The sequence below is a fragment of the Paramisgurnus dabryanus genome, chromosome 5 (genome assembly GCF_030506205.2).
Source record: "Paramisgurnus dabryanus chromosome 5, PD_genome_1.1, whole genome shotgun sequence".
In the NCBI taxonomy this organism is placed as follows: Eukaryota; Metazoa; Chordata; class Actinopteri; order Cypriniformes; family Cobitidae; genus Paramisgurnus; species Paramisgurnus dabryanus.
Genome location: NC_133341.1, coordinates 20,913,130 through 20,936,068, shown reverse-complemented (window position 1 = coordinate 20,936,068; position 22,939 = coordinate 20,913,130). Strand labels below are relative to the sequence as shown.

The window sequence follows — 22,939 nt, the reverse complement described above, 5'->3', positions numbered from 1 at the left end:
ATTTACATTCATGTTAACAATCAAATCCCCATCCTGCTTCTCTCACCAGCTATCAAAGGATTAAAAATAACATATAGACAGTGCCAGAAAAAAAGAGAGAAAATGTGTTTGTTAAAGGTGAAAAGGTTCATTTGTATTCTACTTTAATGGTTTCTTGACAAAAATATGTATTGCAAAATGAATGATAGGTTTTGTAACGCATTTAACCTCCCGTTGTGAAAAAAAAAATAGATCACTAACACCAAATCTCATTTTTCAAAGACTGCGTGTCTATGAATCATGGGATCCATTGTGATCTTCAGCAAACACACATCTGATAAGCCCCCCGCACATGCAGGACCCGGCGAAAGGTTACACCCTTGTCTAAGAAACTCGACTATTTATGACATATGAAAGTTAATATACAGCCACCTCCTGTGGTCTCTAAAAGTTCACAATGCCAAATGTCAAGACCTGTGTGAGAGTAACAAAGATAAACGACTGGCCAAATGGAAAATAATCTGCAACATATTTCTCATTGAAATGTTTATGGAGTGTGACATCATCAATTGAATTGGTTTAAGCTGCTTCAGCAGTGTAGAGTCACATACACAAACATCTTTTATGTTTTAAAATGCTGATCTTACGGTTATATCTGCTGTGCTTCGATTAGAAACATATACGTTTTAAAATAACAACATGAGACGTAAAAGCAAGATGCCAGCTTTGTTTTAACATACGGTGTGAAAACTCATTATGGTGTTTTTCAATCATTTAGCAATTACAATAATCTTTTTTTTTGTTTTTAGGCTTTTAATTTCTTTGGTAACGCTTTAGATTACAGCCCGGAAAGTACTGGGTAAGTACAGCGAATTTACAGCGTATGTTTCTGTAATTATAGTTTACTTATGAAGTACGTACGTGTAATTATAAGGGAACAATTTATAAAATTTGGGGAATAAAGGGGTAACAACCAGGAAAAATACAAATAATATATGCAGTAAAGTACTGTGTAAGTACAGCGAATTTACAGCATACATTTCTGTAATTATAGTGTACTTATAAAGTACATATGTGTAATTTTAAGGGAAAAATTTATAATATTTTGGGAATAAAGGGGTAACAAGTTCCACTTTAATTTACAGCCCGCAGATGTTGTATTTACTCTTTAACTACGTGAAACAAGGGGGTAACAAGTGCCACTTTAAATTACAGACCGCAGATCGTACTAATAAACATAAACTATGTTTATAAACGTACTAATAGCATAAACACATTTTTGTTGTTTAGTAATCTCCATCATCATGCATCATGAAATGATAAAATATGTTTAAAAAAAAATTTACTCTCAAACATAAGATTGTTTTGCATGTAGCCTACGCCATATCACGCACGTAAGCCTAATATTTGAATTGTTAGTCCGAAGTTATGAATTACTTACTGTATAAATATTTTGTAATTTCCCACGTTTTTAGCATATAAGTCATACATACCATGTAATATTGAAATAGTTAGCCCTTAGTTATAAAATACTTACTGCATATATTATTTGTATTTTTCCTGGTTGTTACCCCTTTGTTCCCCAAGTATTATAAATTGTTCCCTTATAATTACACGTACGTACTTCATAAGTAAACTATAATTACAGAAACATATGCTGTAAATTCGCTGTACTTACGCAGTACTTTACTGCATATATTATTTGTATTTTTCCTGGTTGTTACCCCTTTATTCCCCAAATATTATAAATTGTTCCCTTACAATTACACGTACGTACTTTATAAGTAAACTATAATTACAGAAACATACGCTGTAAATTCGCTGTACTTATGCAGTACTTTCCGGGCTGTAATCTAAAGCGTAAACATTTCTTTTTTTATAGGCCAGTACAGATTTTGACAAGAAAGTACAGGGTGAAGAGGGGAGAATGAGATTGGATGAGAGCCAGGTATTGAAGTTGGGTCACCGGAAAACATGAGTGCCGCCCATGAGGCTGTCAACTCGGGAAAAAATACATTTGTTTTCTTTTCTTAGAAACCTTTCAAATAATTAAGATTTTTTGGAAAATCCAAATCTTCACATTTTCTATTTCTGTTCAAGAAAATACGAAAAAAAATCTATGTATGTGTAAATACTGTATTTGTTTCCCACACTTTATACAATGTAATAGGTAGCAAATTTAAATTACACTTCTTTGCTGGCAAAAATCAATTTCTTGCCCTTCTAGGCAAAATGTAATGAAAATTTATTGAGAAAATACCATCCGATTATCTGAGGAAAATTCTTATGTATTTCCAAAGCAATCACCCAGAGATATATCACCTACCATAGTTACCATGACAACATATTACTTTTGTGTTTTCATTATTCACGGCAACCAATTCCACACCAGATCTACAAGCCATGAGCATGACACTCCAGTATAACATTTACAAACATCCCCATGCAATGATAATATGGATGACTTGAACATTCAATCTAAGCAAACGAAACGTGAAATTAGTGTTTTGTTCCTCTAAAGTTTTTTGCTTTCATTGCTTCATTTCATTTGAGGTTTAACATCTTGTCTTCACAAGGATAAGTGATACTGTACATGTCTGTGCTAAAATAATTGTTTGGGTGTAATTGGAGACACACATTTGCTTGAGGCCGTGACCTTTGCTGTGCACTCGATAAGGTACGAAATTACAATATAGGCCTTTCGATCCATCATTCAATAGTCATATTCATAATCATACACCCAGGTGAGTCTGAATCCGTAAGGTGATGGATTTCTTAGCAATCCCATGAACCCACAGAGATTTTCACTTCTTTGTTTCATAGCAACAAGCTGACACTGAGCAGAATCTCCGTCCTTTAAAACAACAAGCCCTTAAAACTCCCCAGTAATTTAATGCTTAACTTCAAAGCCGAGGCTTGGTTCATGAAGATGGAAAGAAAGTGATGTCCAAAAACCATAAAACGAAATTACTCCGTTTTCATTATTTCACCACAGAGACGCATTCTCACAGAAATCCATCGACTTGAGGAGAAGATATGAGTGACTCAAGACCTTTTGCTCAAAATCTCATCAAATACGGCTGAGTTATTCAAACATCAGTTAAATTAGCATTTCTCATTGATTGACTGCCAGCTCAAGCATTCAAAAATATGCAGAAAACAGAACAGATTATTGGATCTGTCGGATTAAACTGCATGGGTATGTCTGTGATGTCTTTCAATTAATAAAAAAATAAGGGAAACAATAATGGCAAGAATTTAAATTTAAACAGCATCTATTTCATTGCTAAAAAAACAACATTATTTTGTGCGTTTACTTTGGGGTATGAACCTTTGCATATCAGTAACATGTACTAAAACACTCTTACACACCAAAGGAAATTTAAGGGTGTTTTCACATCTGTAGTGTGGTTCATTTGGTACGGACCAAAAGCAGAAAATGATACATTGTAGCTTTTTTAGCAGTTTTTGGTTACTTTTCACACCACACTGATTGCTCTGGTCTGAACGAACCAAAATTCAGTGATGTGATAAGATCCACATTACTCATTGGCCACATGTATTCAAACGTATTTCCTAAACTGCTTCTCGATTGATCAGAATCAATGTGCGAAAAATGACAACAGAACCCCGGAAGTAAACAAAAAAAGGAAAATACAGCAGACACCATGGACAGACAGCTGCACGCTGTAATTATGTCTCAGTGGTTGTTATACATAGTTTGTATACAGCACTCTAGACAAACTGTTCATTTCCAGAATGAATCGCGGATGCAGCTTGAAAACAGCGTTTTAATGCACTACAAATGGCAAAGACACCAAATTTCTGAGGCTCTGCCCACACCTCCTCGCAACTCCATGTATGTCCGCGACTGTCATTGTGCTAATATTGCTAATAGAAACTGTCATCAAACACTTTCTCATCCAATAATGCACTGCGCAGCTGACAACGTCAGCTGGTTTAGTCCAAAATGCGCAGTACTTTTGCAGTTAGGTCGTTCAATCTCGGATTGTGTTCTCACAACAAACGAACTGCTCTAGAGTGCGTTCGAAAGCGTACCAAGACCACCACTTTAAGGAGGTCTCAATCCGCTTGTTTGGTCCGCTTTTGGTGCGCACCAGAGTTCGATTGCTGCATTCTCACCTGCCCAAACAAACAACATCAAGTGAGCAATCGAACTCTGGTACGATTCAATCGAACTTAATGAGACAGGTGTGAAAGCACCCTTAAAACGTGAATCGGACAGTAGGTGCTCTTTAAACTTAACACTGAGTGCATTTACATGCACAGTCTTACGCCGATTATGCTTAATAAACTGATAACACGTGGGGTCATGTAAACGCGTAAAGCGGTTTTCTTTAATCGGGGAAAGCCCCAACCCAGTCTCACCCCATGGCGTCAATATTTGACGACACTTGACCATGCGTCAATATGTTGACGCGGAGGGTATACCTTTCGCGTCACTTTTTGACGAACTGGGGACTTCAATACTATCAGGTACGCGAAATTCTCTTTCCTATTTTCTTACCATTTTCTACCATTTTCGCGTCGGTTTAGGGTTAGATTTACATAATGACATCCCTACCCAAACCTATCCCTAACCCCAATGTCAGTTGACAACTGTTTAATTTCGCGTACCTGATAGTATTGAAGTCCCCAGTTCGTCAAAAAGTGACGCGAAAGGTATACCCTCCGCGTCAACATATTGACGCATGGTCAAGTGTCGTCAAATATTGACGCCATGGGTGTGAGACTGTGTTGAAAGCCCATAAACAGCGTAAGCAAAAACCGATCGGCACAGGTAGTTTTTTGCTCATTACACCAATTTCGCGTGGCATGTAAACACCTTAACCCGCTTTCTCGCGGTTTTGTCCATGTGCGCATGTCTCCACGTATGAAAGATAAATGTCACACGCGGAAGTAAGCGCAAGGTAACGCATAAAAGTCTCCGCTCGACTAAAGCAGTTGGCAGAGAAACTGTGAAAATAAAAGCTCATGTTACATTTACAGGTTCTGCAGACATGAAGAGAGATACAACAGTACAGCTTAAGGCAGATATGTCGTTGACTTTTTGATCGACTATTGTGTACTATAGGCGGTGACGTCACTGCCTGCGAGAAAACTGATAATTCTCCAAGTCCCATGTAAACGCAGTTGTCTGCATAGCCAGCTTATTGATTTGCATGTAAACGCATGAAAACAGTTTTCTGTAATAAGCAGATTTTTGATAGTTATCCGCTTATTCTGTGCATGTAAACGTACTCACTGATATATAATAATAATAATTCGTTACATTTATATAGCGCTTTTTTCTGCAGACCTTAAAGCGCTTTACATATGAATGGGGGAATCTCCTCAACCACCACCAATATCAATCAAATTACAAAAAATCTGGGGTTGTTTCAACTTATGGTAGGGTCAAATATGGATAAATCAAACTGCTGGGTTAAAATTAAGATAGAAACAGTTGGGTTTGTCCATATTTGACCCAACCATGTGTGTATGATGCGTATTGCTGTTATGTCAAGCCAAGTTAAATGTAATGAACATTGAAACCCATAAAACCCAATTTCAGCTGTATTTCCACTTTGGCACACTGATGTCTTACAAGCAGTGCTAAAAACTTTGCCAAAACCACTTCTTCTGCATCCAATGAAACCATCTGTGGAATATTCCCTCTCCGTGAGACAGCACGGGCACTGAAACAAGGAGTCAAAATGTACAAGAAGCCCAGATGGTGAGAAAAAATTTGATCAGAGAAGAAAAGATATGAAAGAAAGAGCACTAAGTCATCTCTGCTCTACCCTCAGTTGTCATCACCTGTCCCCTCAGACGGGTCTGAGACCTTAAGAGCCCTCAGATACTAAATTACTCTCCCTTTCTCCTCCGGTTCTCTCATTTCTCTTTCTACCAGTCAATCAACACAGCCTGGCATGCATTCCTGACCGCTGGCTTAAAGCAAGGTCAGATCTAGCAAGACATGTAAAGTTCAAGCAGAACATCTGAGAAGATTAACAGAGGTGAATAACCTCAACCCTGTCTATTTTTCCTCCTCCTCACAGAGATCTACAGTATAATGCAACTGTGTATTCGCTGCTGGTTTTTCTCTCCACCCAGACCATTTAATGACTGGTGCATCCATTTATCTCAATATTCACTCCGTGACATAAAGTAAGACTGAATGGGCTAGGCTTACAGGGCTCATTCATGTGTGACTGACATGCACAGCAGACCCCTGATCCCATTGTGGGCCGGGTTGCAGACGCCTGCAAAGTCCATTAGAGAAAAGGGGTGTGCATTGAAATGCTGGGAGAGTATCAGAGAAGAATGAATGGATGTGGTGGCCCTCTTGTTTTTGTTTCCGTAAATTCTACTGTGTGTGCCGCTAGCAGGGTTTAGGACAAAGAACGTACTGTTTCATTCTCAAGGTGCAAGAGAGAGGATGGAGACCCACCACAGCAGCACATTCACATTCTTCTGCAACTGCTGAAACACTTCATACCCCCCCATATCTCTATCTATAACTTCCGTTATATTTAACATTAGCTGGGTTTCCATCCAAAAATGAATCTTTTCAAAATTCACACAAAAAAGAAAAACAAACAAATGTGAATTATTTAATTATTAAGTTATTTCAATGATTGACGGTGGTATTGGTAACCAAGAAGACGCGCTTAAGAAAATGGAGACAGGACTGCATGTAGTTATGATTGTGCATAAATTATTATTATAAATGTACTAAATTTATGGTGTTTAAAGGTCATGTTCTTCCTGATCCCAGTTTTTAAATATTAGTTGTGTGTAATGTTTCTGTTAGAGCATAAATAATACCTGTAAAATGATAAAGCTCACTGCAAGTTCACTGCCAGACGAAATATTTTCTTTAACAGAATTCCCTTTTCAAAGCCTACAGCAAATGACCGGTTTGGACTACAGCCCTCTACTTCCTTCCTTCCCAGTTTTTGACTAAACTACGCCCACAGGAATACGTCAGTCGCCAGCTAAGCGGCTCTGGCTAGCTAAGATACTACTATCGAATCACAACACACTAAACAAACTACACAATCAGAACTCGTTACGTATTTCTGAAGGAGGGACTTCATAGAACAAGGAAGACATGAGCCCATTTTACGACAATGAAAACAGCGGTATACAGATAAGTAAATTGTGTGAAAAATACCGCTTTTTACACGTGAAACATGAACACATGTTATATTGTGCACTGTAAACACAATCAAAGCTTCAAAAACACAGAAAGAACAGGACCTGTAAAATCACACTAGCAGCAAGGGCATTACAACGATGTCGAGCCCCATAGATGGGAAAGACAACGTCAACTGATACAGCAAGACGATCAGTAATTTGGGTTTCGTTGTGTCAGAATTTATTCGGCAAATTCTCTCTCCCATTATTCGCATTTACCCTTTTTCACATAAGTCCAAAACCACCTCAATTGAGCATAAAAACGTTTTGCGAATTAATGGATTTTTATTCGAAATTTGGCATTTCGATCACTTGTTTCTATGCAATACAAAATGGCACAAAATCATGGTGATGGAAACCCAGCTATTGATAAACAGACTTAATGCAAATTTATATGAATGCAATAAAAATATCTATGAATACGATACAAAATATATCCTTTATAAAATGTTTATGTTTCTTTTGTTACACATTTTGAATTCAAAGACATTTGCAATGATTTGGTCTCTGCTTCTTCACCTCATAACTTGCAATCCATATAAATCTTTACTGTACAGTTACAGTATATACACATATATTTAAATTAATTTATACACATACAGTATTGATATTTGCACTTCTAGCTAGATTAGCATTTCATTGGCCCTGTACTTGTACTTTGCCCAATGACAATTGAACCTAATCTAATATTATATAAAGGAGGGTTGTTTTGGACTGGGACTTGTCTCTTATATTCATGAGACAAAAAGTCCTGGTTTGACTTGGACGACCCTCGTATATACAGTAGTGTGCAAAAGTCTTAGGCCACCATGCCACAATTAGATGTGTTGTTTTTTTGCATATTTCCTGTATTTTCTGTTTGTATCTTAATAAAATGAATTGAAAAATAAATATGAATGGACAAAAGTCTGGTGGTGGTGGCCTAAGACTTTTGCACAGTATTGTAAATCTTTGATAACTTACATTTTTATGTGCTATTTAGATCATATAAAAATACTAACACATAATGACACTGTATAATTACAGTAAATGATTACTGTAGCCACAAAAAGTTTCCAAAATGAATTCACAATTTAACATTTGGTCTAATCAAGCATTTCTTTAGAAAATTTGGTTACAACATTTTGTCTATGGTTTTACATAGGTGCACTTTAATAGCACATAAATGGCTATTAAAAACTGCCCACCTACACAAACTGTACTTTGTATCTTGCTCTGAGCCAGTACATAAGAATCCTGATGTAACAAGCATATTGCAATACATGTTTAAACATCATCCAGCTAAAACCTTTCCACATCTTTGTTCCTCAGCCTTATTAGTAGCCTACTGAAAAGTTTTCAGTGAAAAGTCACATCCCTTCATAAAGCACTACTGAGTCATCCAACCAGAAAATAAAACCCAAGGATAATCACAGCACTGCCTTTTCTCCTCGTTTTTCAGTCTCACACAGCGTCTCAAACAGCAGGTTTCATTCCCATCGTGCCCTGAGACTATCAGAGCATAGTTTGATCAAGCGACTGTATGGGTTCATCCAGTCCCAAAATGACATGTAATACAGATATAAAGATAGAGATCGCTCAACATCTTTCCAGCATCACATGTCCAGTAAGCCCATGACAGGCTTACTTACCCAAAACAATCACCTACATTGTGAAAGTAATGAATCACATAATCCTAAAATATTACCCAATGCAAGGCAACCCCCAACTGCTCCTCTTCTTTCACCCCCTGTAAATGTCCCCCATCAAATACGGTTAGTAGAGGTAGAGAAGGGCAGTGAATACGAGTGTGTCTGCACACAATTACCATCCTTGCACAACTCTAAGGCATTTTTATCAGAATCCCTCCTCTGGAGACTGGCATATGGCTGCACCATATCGGCCGTCTGTGATATGCCCTGCTATTGACACACCAAGTTATTATTACCTCCTGTGAGCTCTTAAAGTAGCAGCAGTAAACATCTCCATGCTCTATTAATCTGCTGGTATGATTGCTTGCATTCAAATAAAAAACAGAAGGTACGTAACTATAGATAATGCAGGTTAATAAACAACATGATCTCACAAAGTTCCGTGGGATAGTCACGGAATTTTTTGCTAATTTTTCCGTGGCATTCTCACGGATCTCCGCATATTTCCGTGGCCCTGCCACGGACTTTCTTTTCCGTGGCATTCTCACGGATTGGTTACTCAACTGCTTTTTCCTATTTTCAAACCATTGTCGCTTCGGTTTAGGGTTAGATTTGGTGTTTGCGTTAGTATGTCACTTTAAGTATTGGTTTATACTATTTTTTCTGATGTATTCTTTTATATTTTCTAAACTTTAATCAATTGTCGCCTGGTGTTGGGGTTAGAGTTGGGTTTGGGTAGGGATGTCATTTTATGTAAATCTAACCCTAAACCGAAGCGACAATGGTAAGAAAATAGGACAAAACAGTTGAGTAACCAATCCGTGAGAATGCCACGGAAAAGAAAGTCCGTGGCAGGGCCACGGAAATATGAGGAGATCCGTGAGAATGCCACGGAAAAATGAGCAAAAAATTCCGTGACTGTGCCACGGAAATTCGTGAGATCAGGTTGTTAATAAATTAAGCGATAATACAATTTGAAAATCATAGGTTTGTGGTGTCCAAACTCGGTCCTGGAGCGCTGGTGTCCTGAAGAGTTTAAACATCTGTTTGAAGCAAATCTCATACAAGCAATTTGAACACAACACAAGACTAAAGTGGGCAGCTGCAATGATAGCGTCGCTTGTGTCATGTTTGCCCACATATGGGGCTGATATCCCCTTCTCAATAAGTACTTACTTGATCTTCCATCACTCAAAAAAATGATTCAAGCCCTTCTTAGAAATGACACATTAAAATTGTGTTCAATTAATTTAAAATACCTCATTAAGAGCAATAAGTATATTTATTTAATTAGTCTAACACAAAATGAATATGTACTATAATTGATTGATTTCTTTTTAATTGCGTTAACACAATTAGTTTGAGTTAAGGTTCTGGAAAAAGAGATTCCCAGAATGCTTTGCATGCAACTGTCACAGGGTGACTATGATAGGGCGGAACCAAAAGCGGCTGAGATTGGTTCCGCCCGAAGATGGTTTCCACCCAGACTGAATCTCCCAAACACCCTTACTTCCTGGTCTCCTTGACAACGGAATCACGGCTTAGGAGCAACAGGTGTGCAGAGTTAATGTGGCGAATCGGGATTGGAGGATGTGTAAAGATGAGACGGATAAATAGAATGGCAGAAACACAATGAGAGGGAGTTGGATTTCCGGGGCGAGTGCCGCTCCGCCAAGGGCGGACCACAACCCACACTTCCTGAGAAGAGCCTAGAGCGCCGTTGATCCGGGGATCGCTTGGAAAGCGAGCGAAAAGAGTGCGGGGCTAAGAGAAGCGAAGGAAGGGAGTGTGACTGTATAGTACAGGAGCAGCGGCTGCTGCAGTGTTGTGTTGTTGTGTGGCCACGGAAACCGACCCGGTGGAGAGAGAGAGAGTGGAGGCCTGGGTAGAATCTTCATAGAAGGAGCAAAGTTCGCTAGTGACTGAGTTAAGGACGTATTAAGGATACGATCGACTGGGCTGAGTACGTAACGAATACTTACCGCTGTGATGTGGATGTGCTGTCATGTGTTGACGTTGTTGGAGCAGCCATATTGAAGAGTCTTCGCTGAAGGCCTCGTTGAGGACGAGTTACAGCGGTGGGTGAGCTAAACGGGAAAGCAGAACAGCAGAGTGTCATCTATAGTGTGATTCCCCCGATGTTGTTTATGAAGTATTATGGAGCTTTATTTTCCTGACGTGTGTTGTGAGTCTACTACTCAGTGTGCGGCCCCACTGTGGAGAGAAGTGTGGGTGAGCCGTGAAATAGTACTGGAAGGCCACTGTGTCGTCAAGTACTGGTAAATGCATGTGAGTAATATCGTACACTATAGCCAGTGATACTGAAGAGGGTATATTACCTGACGTGTGTTGTGGAGTTTAGCACACAGATTTGCGGCCCCACTGTGGAGAGAAGCGTGGGCGAGCCGAGGAGTTTAATCAGGAGTAAGCGCAGGAGGTCCGGCGTTCATCCTTTAAGCACTTTTTCCCCCTCCGCTAAGAACAACGCCCAGCCAAGCCACACGACGAGCCCGGGTTGAGTTTTGGCTCCGTCCTTAGTCACGAAAAGTGTGAGGAGTGCCGTGGGTGAGTCATTGCCTTCATTGTGTATGTGTGTGTACACTTAAGCTTTCAGAGGAGTGCTGTGCTTGTGTCGACAGGAGCCACTACGAACCAGAGGAGTCGTGAGGAGAGTACAGCCCGTTGGGGCTAGAGGAGCGTGGATTTAAGGCAAATATTTATTAGGGCTGTCAAAAGATTAATCGTGATTAATCACATCTAAAATAAAAGTTTGTGTTTACATAACATATGTGTGTGTAGTGTGTATAATTAATATTTATATATAAAAACACACACAGTCATGTATATATTTAAGAAAAATTGGTTATATTTATATATAAAATATTTATATTTCTATATAATATAAATTATATAAATGTTTATACAGTATATAAATGCAAATATTTCTTAAATATACACATGAATGTGTGTGTATTTATATATACATAATAATTATACACATTACACACACATATGTTATGTAAACACAAACTTTTATTTTAGATGTGATTAATCACGATTAATCTTTTGACAGCCCTAATATTTATTGGACCTTCTGAGTGTGAAGTGACGGATCCTTTCTGGCTCCAAACCTGAAAAAGAAGTTAAAGTCTCAGTCCCTTGTGTAAACTCTTACCTCTGCTTACAGCTCCAAAACTGAAAAAGAAAGAAGTCTCAGTCCCTTGTGTAAACTCTTACCTCTGCTTACAGCTCCAAACCTGAGTAGAAAGTTAAAGTTGCAGTTACCTGTGTAAACTCTTACCTCTGCTTACAGCTCCAAGCCTGAGAAGGAAGTTAAAGTCGCAGTTACTTTTGTAAACTCTTATCTCCGCTTACAATCCCAGCCACGAACACAGATCCAAATGCCCCCCCCCCTTGCTATGAAGGCCCGAGGACTGGGATGTTCTTTTTTTAAATATTTAAATCCCCTTATTACCTTTTAATGTTTAATAAAAGTTGTCAAATTTTAATACTTTGTCTGTCTGGTCATTGGGGTGTTTTGGGACCTCCTCGGGGTGGAAATAGGAGGAGTGTGACCCGTGACAGGGGCGGTCTGCTTCTCCGACCTGTGACACAACTGCTTTTGGAGAGTAATTTTTTTAATTAAGTGTTATTTTATGCATTTTTAGGTAAAGAGAAAGACTTAATAGTGTTTAATGTCCGTTTATCTTATTGATTTAGAAGCGTTTGTGTTATATTTTTTCAAATTGTTTGGTTACCATCGTGCAGAAGAGTGGCCCTTGTGGTTAGGTTGTGGATGTGACGTATTTCTCTCAATGAGCACTAACTGTGTTAATGCCTGTTTGGAGATCAGTCTCTTTTCAAATGCTCATCCAAAGTATCATATGTTATTATTAGCATGCTAACATGTGCTTATGCTAATTAGAATGATATAAAAATGTTTTATATAAAATAACAGAATTGAGTTATTCAAACTACAATAAATTGAGTTGAGGCAACTAATGGAGTATTGCTATTTACTTTAAATTGAGTTGGACTAACTCAATATATTTTTATTGTGTAAAGCAGTTTTTTATGAGTTAGGGGTACACATTCATATTGGATGGAAATCCTGGCCACAATTTTATTGAGTTAATCCAATGAATTATTTTTTTTGAGTGTATCAAAAAAAAAAGGGGGCACACAACTAGTACAATTGGATTTGCAGGGAATCCTTTCAGCTGCTGACAAAGGGTCAACCAGGCTCGGAAAATAATACTCTTCCCAAATCCCATTGGCAAACAGGTCAAAATATTTATTTTTGACTCCACTAACTGCCTCAAGCAAAACTGATTTTGAAAATCCAATGTTTAGCTGATCATGATGATAACTGCTCCTTATTAATACCCACGTAAACACCACTGCTTCTCTTCCTTGTTTGAGTTTTGTTTCCCGGGTGACCAAAAATAATTGTGACACTTCCGAAAATTTGGTTTATTTCAACAAATAAGAAATGACTTTGACATTCCTGATGAGTTTCCAGTAAAGTGTGCCATATGCATCAGACGTTTGGCCAACGTTCCGTGGGCGTGACATCTGAGACAAGGGCACCCCTGACTTATGTAGTCTAAAATGATGAATTATGAGCAAAGCTGCTTAAATATAAGGGTATGAATAATAATTCTTAAAGCTACATTGAGTACATGAAACTGACAGTTTAATTTTTATTTAGTCTTTAATACACTCTTAAAATAAAAGTGCTTCACGATGCCATAGAGGAACTGTTTTTGGCTTAATGGTGCCATAAAGAACCTTTAACATCCAAAGAACCTTTCTCTTCCAAAAACAATTCTGTTTGTGGTAAAAATGTTCTGTAGATTATAAAAAAGTATAAATTAAATAGTTTTTCAAAGAACCTTTAACTGAATGGTTCTTTGAGAAACCAAAAATGTTTTTTTCTCTATTCAATTACTTTAAAGAACCTTTTAAGCACTTTTAGTTTTAAGAGTGTACAGTAACTTGATTGTAAGAGTGTTGACACACCCCTGACCCTGGAAACATGTCCTTTATCACCGCTACCAAGACTTCCATGTCTAATCACTATGGTGAGTGAGATATTTAGTCAGACCATATACTGTATAATGTTATGGTACCTTTTCTGTATGCATGAGTCACCACAGCTTTCTTCATTTCTTTCATTCTTATAAAGTGTGTTTTCATTATAAATTATAGACTTTCACTGTAGATGCCCTCACATATGTTGCTGCCATTACAGTTCTCATGTCTGACCTCAGTTTAACCATCGGTTGAAAGATGTCTTTTCATGTGTGTTAGTAGGACACAATTGGAAAATGAGCTCACTGTTTGAATCAGCCACAGGAAAGCTGAGGAGCCTAAGCTGTACTTTCTGTTAATAAGAGAGAAAGAATCCAAGTGATGCTAGGTCCTATTTGTCCTCCAGGGTTTCTCTGATTACTACAAGACTGAGTCAGAGTCTGGACATTTTATACGACTCAGCAGCGGATGGGGGTAAAATAAAGCCTTGAATGAGGCAAACATACCCCAAACACAAAGCCTATGAGCCAAGAACATGACTGAACGGCCTGTCCAAAGTTCTGGAACACAGCTCAGCATGGTGTGATCCTAAAATATCATCTTAAAGGTACAGTATCAGATGATTATTAGGAATATCTTGAAGGTATTCATAATTTTCCCATCGTTTTGTGATTGAATGGTCCCCGTGTGATTAGGAAAGTCTGAGAGAGTATGATGTCAGAACAGTTCACCACAGTCCCACGGATACGGAGCTCCGAGTGTCACTGAGGAGCCTGTTTAAGTATCGCAGTAGAGGAGATGATTGCATCAGTTGTTGTGAGAAATATAAAAGGAACTGGCTCTGATGCACTTCAGCTGGCACTGGATCCTATAGCAGAATGTTTAACTCTCCAAAGAGATCTTCAACAGACCCTAGCTGTAAATAACACCCACAACTCACTTACTTCAGATGTCTTTAGATTCGACTGAAAGGAAAACAGTCTATTTTAGTTCAGAAGAGTTAACTGCATACCTGTCCTTATTGATCTTCTTGTTGTCAGATGAAAACAGCCACAGCTAAAAGTGCTGTTGAAAGTGTTTTTCTCCTCATTTTTTGACATTAATTGGCTGCCAAGTGCACTTGACTGTGGAAAGATGAAGCTTTCTCTCCACGTCACTTCAGGGGATTCAATTCAGGGGAGCTGAGGCCAAATGAGTTTTGTTTTTGCCAGAGCCCGGTGGGGAGCAGGGGACAGCTGGGTGGTGTGTATTCAGTGTGGGTTCGCACTGAAGTCCAGTGGCCGTTAAGTGTCATGTAAACTCACTACTCACAGCCTTCTTTATACCCATTTCAGGAGCCAAGTCGGGCATGTCATCAAAGAACGGACATTTCATTGTGCAAGTTCAGGCTCATGTCTTGGAAGTAAGCCAAGGATGTTGCCAAAACAAAACAAAACCAAACAGTCTAAGAATGGTCAAGAAAACTTGACCTAACTGCAAATGATCATGTTTGTGTAAAAATCAGGCAAACTTGAGGTAGAACCTGAACCTTACAGAAATAAATGTTACTGGTTTTATAGCAATACTCAAAAAACTAGTGAACCAAAGAATCTAACACTTTAGACTGTAGTACATCATGTATTTTACATGTGTGTTATTGATGTAAACAGTTTCCATTAAAGATGTTTTTTACTACAGTTCTCCAGGCATTTTCACTTTAACCTAACACATCCGTAATTCCCAGTTCAAACCTGCCCCTTATGCAAAAAAGATGAATAAACGATGACATAATTAATTTCATTTTTGGGTTAACCATCACTTTAAGCTTAACCTTGCACATTTATCTGACATTCGATCAGAGTGGGATTCTGGACTTAATCTGCCGTGATCCATTTTGTTTATGTGCTTTCCTGACTGCGGTCTGTAATGCTGATATGTGTTGATTTAGCAGGACTTCACTAAAGGTGAACTACCTAAAGTTTACTCACTCCACAAGAGTTCCTTTGTCCCGGCAGATTTCTTAAACTTTTAAGGGTAATTATATTCTTTATCCTGCAAACTATGACGATGCAATTAGGATCAGCTTACAGAAAAAAGCTCTTGTCGGCTTACAAAGAGGTCTAGACATTTATAAACAGAAGTTGCGGAGCCAAAACGTCAACACAATGGACTAAAAGAGACTATATGTGACCTTGCAATTAAGGCTAAAGTCTCATAATCTAATTTTGAGATTAGGAGCATTCAAATTTGAGTTAATTTATTGATTTAAATTTCATTTCAATCTTTGACGTAACCTTACTAAAATACATAATAAAAATATCAAAGTTATCTATTTTATGTAGAAAACTGTAAAAATGTCTTCACATATTATTTCAGGATGCTGATTGGGTTGTTCAAATGTTATGTGATTAACAAACAAATGGTCGAGCCTTGGATTAACTTAACAATTTAATAAAAATTAAATTTACACTAGTAACAGAATGGGCCCTATTTTAACGATCTAAGCGCATTGTCTAAAGCGCACAGCGAAACGTCTAAATGGGCGTGTCCGAATACACTTTTGCTAATTTAACGACGGGAAAATGGTTTGTGTGCTGAGCGCATGTTCGAAAAGGGTTGGTCCTATTTTTTAATGAGTAATGGGAGTATTTTGGGTGTAACGTGCAATAAACCAATGAGAGTCTGAGCTCTCATCGCCTTTAAAAGCCAGTTGCACTGGCGCTATGTCTAATCCCTATTTAGATGACGGACTTTGTAAAGTCTTTGTAAAAATACTTTATTTGTAACAAACAGGAGATAAAGAATTTACAAACGGCTCTCCGCACGTTTCAGCACTTGGACAGCGTCATTTTTTACTTAAGATTTTTTTAAGCATTACTTAAAAATGTTTCTCGTCTCACCATATCCACAGGTACAGAGTCATCATATACAATAAATCCGCGAGGTTGCATTTAAAAAAACATTTAAAAACAGATGCATTTGTTTAAAGCAAAGCATTTATTTACTTACCAGGCTATAGCTGAAGCAGCTCTTTGCGCCTTCCAAGGTCTCATAATTGGTACTCATTTATGTCCAAGAGACTCAATAATAATCTTTTACATTCAATCCTTTAATCTTTCATATTTAAAAGCGTTTTTGTGCTGCTGCGCATTCATGTATGTGATAAGCAAACCCGCGTTGTCGTCCTGTTTATAGGCGCATATTATTAATGCGCTCTTTAAATAACAAAAACATATTGTGCCATTGACTTTAGACTTTAGACCAGGTTTTTGTTGGTCAATGGCGTAGTCTATTTTAGTTGCCTCAAAATAGCAACGCGCCAACAATGCACCTGAACACACCTCGTTTTCAGACCAGAACCCCCATGGGCGCAAAAGGGGGTGCAAATGCATTTGCTATTTAAACAACGTGGCGCTAAATGTGAAAATTATAATTGCGCAGGGTGGAAACTAGCAAAAGACACTTGCGTCGCGCATTGCGCTGCATTGCGCCTGGTGTAAGATAGAGCCCTAAATCATGGTTAGTAAACCTTTGGAAACCACATGCACAGAACTCCAGCTTTTCACATTGAAATGAGAGGTGACATTACAATTTTCCTGTCTCAACAGCTGAATTACAAAACTACATGCTCTGCTTTGCCAATCTCGCTTTTTCTGGTTCAGTGAAACCTTTCATTACATGCTTCAATCACTGGTTTCTATGGAAACTTCTGTCTAATGCATAACTCGACTTAAAATTATATAAAGGTGGTCATTTTCCATACACCAAACTTATGTTAACATGACAGCTAGAAAAACACACAGACACAGTATCCATCATCTGATATCCTTTCTAATTTATAATTTAAAGCCACACCTTTATAAGATTTCAAAGATAACACATGATCACCATTATTCTAAAATGTGGAAAAAATAAAAAGAATGATGTGATCCTAAAGTATTATGTGTGAACACATGCTCAAGAGATATGGAAAAGAAATTGAAAATCCATTATCAACACTGTAGAGGAACGCAGTGCTTGCAAACACATTAAATGTTACAAACTTGATAGCATAATGATATCCACTGCTCTGTTGGCATGTATTCCTCACCCTGTCTACAAAGTCCAACCTCCCTTCTTGCCAAGGTAATTCAGGAGCAATTCTGTAACCAAATACTTCACAAAGCCTCTCTTGGCAAGCCACTCTCCACAGTCTCGCTCTGTGTTTTGCATTGGACAGCTATGATATTCATAGGTTTCCTTGGTGAATTTAAGCTACCATCTCATATTCTTTGTCTGATTAAGGTTACCCTTAAAAGGTTTCTTTGCTTCGCTTATAAAAGTTTACTTTACAGAGGCTGTACAGTACAAGGACACAGACACATGAAGATCACTGCTTGGAGGCTTGTTCAATATTTGCTTGGCTATATGCAATTTACAGAGTTTAACATAAACCCTCTTACCCTGTACATCACAGCTAAATCAATGCACATGTGCAGCCTCCAAGATTTCCGTTCCTATTGGCAACCGTGAGAAGGTCCACTGGCTCTAAAACAAATAGGGAAGTACACTGTATTGAGGGTGTGTGATGAAAATGAGAAGAAATTACTTCTGAAAGTTATCATTCTCAATAAAACAATGTACTGAGGGCAGTTAAACAGAAATATAATTTATCGAATCTATATTTTTGCTTATGCGACGATGCTTTATTTAAACAAAATCACCTGAAACACTGCTGTTAGTTTTCACCAGTAATACAAAATAAACCATACATTTACACATTTTGGCACGCTTTTATCCAAACCGTCTAACAGTGCATTAAAGCTACAGTATATACACTCACCTAAAGGATTATTAGGAACACCTGTTCAATTTCTCATTAATGCAATTATCTAATCAATCAATTCCCCAAATGCATTTAGGGGTGTGGTCCTGGTCAAGACAATCTCCTGAACTCCAAACTGAATGTCAGAATGGGAAAGAAAGGTGATTTAAGCAATTTTGAGCGTGGCATGGTTGTTGGTGCCAGTCGGGCCAGTCTTAGTATTTCACAATCTGCTCAGTTACTGGGACAAACATTTCTAGGGTTTACAAAGAATGGTGTGAAAAGGGAAAACATCCAGTATTCGGCAGTCCTGTGGGTGAAAATGCCTTGTTGATGCTAGAGGTCAGAGAAGAATGGGCCGACTGATTCAAGCTGATAGAAGAGCAACTTTGACTGAAATAACCGAGTTTGTTACAACCGAGGTATGCAGCAAAGCATTTGTGAAGCCACAACGCGCACAACCTTGAGGCGGATGGGCTACAACAGCAGAAGACCCCAACGGTCATCACTCATCTTCACTACACATAGGAAAAAGGGGCTACAATTTGCACAAGCTCACCAAAATTGGTCAGTTGAATACTGGAAAAATTTTGCCTGGTCTGATGAGTCTGGATTTCTGTTGAGACATTGATCTTTGTTACCAACTGTGCAGGCTGCTGCTGGTGGTGAAATGGTGTGGGGGATGTTTTCTTGGCACACTTTAGGCTTCTTAGTGCCAATTTGGCATTGTTTAAATGCCATGGCCTACCTGAGCATTGTTTCTGGCCGTTTTGAAGGTGAAAGTGGGTCCAACACAATATTAGTATGGAGTTCCTAATAATCCTTAAGGTTTTTTTATCAGTATGTGTGTTTCCTGGGATCAAACCCACAACCTTTTGTGCTGATAACACAATGCTCTAGCAGTTCCCTTTCAGTCGGTCACTACGACGTCACGTCGTGACCGACGAATTGGGAACTCGCTTAGAGAGACCAATCTGCTTCGAATACTACTAAAACGCCAATGAACTTGGCATTGAGATATTTGCATAATGCTGGCGCCGCCCCGCCAGGTGCGTATATAAGCCACAGGTGCAAATATGGAAATTAGCTTTTTTCGCTTCGAAAGCCGGCATTATCTGCTACTGAGAAGCTACTCTCTGCTCTTCTGGGAACGGTTGCTGAAGTTGATTGACAAGCAGTACTGACACAGCGGACGCTCGCAGTATTCCACTGCTCTGCATCTTTTTTGTTTTGAGTTTAGTGTGTGCGTTGCCTCTCCCTGTGCGCATCATCAGCTGAGCACCTAAGAGTGATTTCCCTAAAGAGTGATACGTGAGAGCTCTGTGTCTTTTTAAAGACAGCCACTCTCTCGTATATTCGGAGATCAGCGTCCTTTTCAGGATAGCTTTTCCTCCGTGCGATCTTGGATGCGAGAAGTACAGGGATTCCAGTGACGGTCACGAGCGCTGTCTTCGTGCTTGGCATCGAGCACTCCGAGGCTGCGTTCGTGGAGAGCTTTTGCTCTCTCTGTGAGAGCATAACCCTCTTGGATTGCGGAGACGACTGTCGTTTCTACGGGAACGGCGTCCGCGCCTTTGCAGTGCTGAACGCCGCCACGGTGCGGCTGTCAAGCGCTCGCAGGACGCTCTTCGCATCACTACGCTGAGTAGGACGGAGGATGCGTCCTTCACCTACCGGCCTTCTCATCCTCAGCCGGTTCAGGCTCCGGTGGAGACTGCAGAGTCGTGTTCTGCGATTTCTGCCGAATCCACTGGACCTCCTTCTGGTCCCGTCACTTCTACAGCATCAGAGGGGTGCCCACTTTTTCCCTCCGAGGCGGAGTCTTCCCGGAGATGGCGGCCGTGCCCGCTCGAGCGGCGGAAACGGTAGAGTTGGAGGGGTTAATCCCTCTCCGCCCGAACCATCCCGCCCACATGATTGGTACTTCGGAGCTGCCCGGGCCTCTAAGGTCCTCACCTCCTGTGCCTGCCTTTCCCGACGGCACGAAGAGCTGACGTGATTTGCGGCCGTCTCGGCCGTTCAGCTTCACCCCTCATCTCCCTCACTAACGGAGCCGCTAAGGGGGGGATCCCTTCAGTTGAGCGGGGGGTTGCGATGCAGCTGCGTTCCTGGAGGGACCTCCCAACCCTTCCCTCCCGTGTTTGTATAGACAGTCGTCCGGTTACGGGCGCTGCCCATCAGGCATGCGGAGACGCGGCTTCAGCCCTGCACGCATTAACGTACTGCAGGTTCACCAAACGAGGCTTTAGAGATATACGAGGGAAGCCGCGACCTTCGGTCGTGCGATGTCCACCACAGTGTTCAAGATCGCCACCCTTGGCTATGTCTGACTTATATGACGGAACAACTTCATGAATGCTCCTGTCTCACAGACCGGCCTCTTCGGCGAGCCCGGGGAGTCGTACAGCTCCGCTGCGCAGACTGAGGCGATCTCCTAGGTCGTGCCCCGGCGGATGAGAGCTGCCCTGGTCCACCAACGCCGGCTCCTCAGTCTGCCTCTCGCCGTCCGCGTCCTGCGGCGGCCACCTCCGTTCCCCTCCTCGGACCCCATCTCGGCAGCGCAGGGGAACCGGTCGTCAGCAGCTCGCCCCGCCCGCTTAGCCGCTTCCCGTGAAAATCGGGAGTTTAAGTGGCCAGAGACGGGCGACCCGGAGTGGCAGAGGATCACTCTTCAGGAGACAGTGATTCGCTCCTTCCCCCGGTAGAGGGTCGGGTGGAAAATCCTTGGTTTGCATATGTTCCACCGGCTGTCCAGCCGGTACCCACTTAACCACACATAAGAGTGCATTCCTCTTTCCTCTCCAGGTCTCCGGAGGATCGAGAGAGCCGTGAGCGTACACCTGCTCACCCTACCTCTCCTCTATCGCCAGCGGGTGTCCTGAGGAGTCCGAGCTCTCCACTGAGCAGACCGGACCACCAGCACCCTCATCGGAGTCTGCGCTCTCCGCAGAGGAGACCAGACGACCGTCACCCTCAGCGGGCTCAGGTCAGTGTCTCACACACACATACTGTAGATGTTTATGCTGTCACAGCAGACGCACCGGCAGTATCACCTGTCTCGCTTCGCTGCCCCACCGCGGGTACTTCGGTAGTGTCGTTAATTCTCCTCGTACGGTCCCGGGATGCTTCGCTTCAGTTCCCAGCCCGTCTCGTTGGGTTTTACGCACTATCCGCCTCGGTTACGTAATACAATTACCGGCACTCCCCCAAATTCTCGGGCATTCGTTTCACTATTGTGAAGCGTCCGATGCACATGTACTGCGTGCAAAAGTCGATGTCCTGCTGGCGAAGGACGTTTCGAGCCGGTCCCTCTTACCGAGAATGATGATAGGGTTTTTCCAGCCTTTATCTCATAGTACCCAAAAATACGCGGTGGGTTACGACCGATTTATTTACGCACCGGCTCTACAAATCTGATCCTTTAGGATGATACGCCGAGGCTCGTATTTCAATATTCAGATCGGGTTGCAGCATAGACCTGTAGACGTGTACTTCATGTGTCCATCTCCCCTCGCCTTAGACCGTTTTTTCGCTCTGCGTTCATGGAGTGGACATACTAATACTAAGTACACCATTCGAGCTGTCTCTCTCTCCCCGTGTCTCCATGTGCTAGTCACGGCATTTAAATCTCCGAGAGAGAGAGCGTTGTTCGCATTCTGCTTATATTTACGTCAACTATAATGGCTCGTTCTTGGCAAACGTGCGCGAACACAGAGATTTAATGCTTCAGCATCTCGCTCGTTTAAGTCATCAGGTCAGCTGGGAAAAGAGCAACTTTGCCCCGTGCAGAGGATCCTTTTCTCAGTATGGAAATAGACTCGATCGATTTATTGGCGTGTTTTACAAGAGCGCGCAACCAGTCAGTTCTGACTTGCCTCGGTTTAATTCGAGGAAGTACGCGGTCCCTCTGAAACAATTTCAGAAGCTCCTGGACATATGGCAGCAGCTGCGGCGTGACATCTGCTCGAGCTGCTTCATATGAGACCGCTTCAGCATTGGTTCTACGATCGAGTCTCGAGGAGAGCGTGGCGCAATGGCATACACCGTGTACCATTACACCTGCGTGTCATTTCTATTTTACCCCGTGGTCAGACCCAGCATTTCTGATAGCAATATATGCCTCTGAGTCGGGTCTCCTGGCATTCTGTAGCATGCGATGCCCCCAGCACGGGATGAGCAGCCACGTATGACGGGCTTGCAGTCTCAGGGGTGTGCATAGCACCCCAACTGCCGCGAGCGGTGCGCTGTATATCTGGGACTTGTACGCTCCGCTATGGAGATGCGAGGGAAGGATGTATTAGCCGACACC

General features: G+C 40.9%; 1 protein-coding gene across 1 annotated transcript in view; it reads right to left on the bottom strand.

Moving 5' to 3' along the window:
• The window catches only part of tncb (tenascin Cb), a 67,734-nt gene extending 58,740 nt beyond the window's left edge, over nt 1–8,994 (bottom strand). Inside the window, exon 1 of the mRNA XM_065250265.1 lies at nt 8,870–8,994. The gene's annotated coding sequence lies outside the window, so the exon portion shown is untranslated. The remainder of the gene's footprint in view (nt 1–8,869) is intronic.
• Nucleotides 8,995–22,939: the final 13,945 nt, after the last annotated feature.